Here is a 1,573-nt window from a genome sequence, read left to right on the forward strand (position 1 = left end):
AAGGGCGGAATTGAACTTGCCATCGTCAAACTCTTGCGGGAGGTCCTGATCGTAGCACTGCCCCTCGGGTTCGGGGTCGCAGTACTGGTCCTCGTTTGCTTGGTCACGCTCGGGACCTTCCTCGTTCACTCCGTGTCCTACGACGCAAACAAACAGACACACAATCAAGCACAAGAATTAAAAGCTTTCATCGTTAAGCTCGAATCGGAAATAATTTAGTTATGGAGTTAGGGGTGATATCTTTGGGTGGTTTCTTAATGGCATGGCTAAAACTATACTAGAAGCGGAGTGGTAAAGTTTCGGGTCAATCGGAGGTCGTTTCGCACATAAAATGACGCGCTAAAGGTGGTCTTAGGGCTTAAACGGGGGTCCAGGGACTTGTTCGTAATTATCTAAAGGGGGTAAGGGCTTATTTGCGAATACTAGAAATATTCAGGGCATACTAACGGTGTCGGGTGTAATTAGGTTTACGTGGTGAGGGGGGCTTGGTTTGAAATATTAAAAAGAGCGGGTTACTTTTGTAAAAAGGGGTGGATATGTGTGTTAGAGTGAGGGGGGGGGCTTATTTGGAAAAACAGGAAAGGGGGAGGGGCTTTGGGCAAAAGCCCCCCTTTCTTCCTCCTCTTGCCAGAGGAAAACAGAGGTGGAGGAGGGAGCTCGGCGCCGGCCCCAATCCGGCGGCCTAGGCCCGGGCGGCTCGGGGTGGGGGGGGAAAAGAAGGAGGGGGGCACGGGGAACCCATCCCCGGCCTCACCTTGAGCCGAGGTGGAGCGAGGGGGCCGGGCGACGGTGGCCTGCGGCGGCGGTTGGTGCGGCTCGGGCGGCCGGCGATGGGGGCGCGGGGAGAGGCAGGAGGCGGCGGTGGGGGCTGTGGGGGAGACGAGGGGTGGCGCGGGGTCTATTTAAAGGCGGCCGGAGGGGGTAGGCGGCGGTGGCCGGCGGAGCGGCCTCGGGACGGCCATTAATGGCGCCCGGGGTCGCGGGGCGCGGCGTCAAGCACGTGGGGAGGGGCCGGGTGCTGTGCGCACAGGGGGCGGCGCAGGCGGCGAGGCGGGGTGCAGCGGCGGGCGGCGCGTCGCCACGGCTCGGCCGTGCGCGGGCGGCACGGCGGGCGGCGCGGCACGCGGTGCACGCGCGCGCGCGCTTGGGCACGGCAGCCGGGCACAGGGCGGGGCGCGGGCACGGCGCGGCGCTCGGCGTGGCGCACGGCCACGCGGGGCACGTGGGGGCGTGCGCGGCACGGCAGCGTGCGGCGGGTGGCGCTCGGGAGCAGAGTCAGGGGAAAGAGAGGGGAGGAGAAGGGAAGAGGGAAAAAGAAAGGAGGAAGGAAAAGGGAAAAGAAAAAGGAAAAGGGGAGAGAGGAAAGGAGAGAAAGAAAAAAGAGAGAGAGAGGTTGGAAAAAGAAAAGAAAAGGAAGAAATGGGAGGGAGAAAAAGGAAAAGGAGAGAGAGGGGGAAGGGGCGCGTCGGCGCCGGTCGCGGCGGCGACCGCGGCCGGTCGGCCACGCGCGCGCGGGGATTCGCGCGCGGCACAAGGAGCGCCGGCGCTAATTGCGGCAGCGGTCGCGGCGGTC

The sequence above is a fragment of the Panicum hallii genome, chromosome 3 (genome assembly GCF_002211085.1).
Source record: "Panicum hallii strain FIL2 chromosome 3, PHallii_v3.1, whole genome shotgun sequence".
Classification (NCBI taxonomy): Eukaryota; Viridiplantae; Streptophyta; class Magnoliopsida; order Poales; family Poaceae; genus Panicum; species Panicum hallii.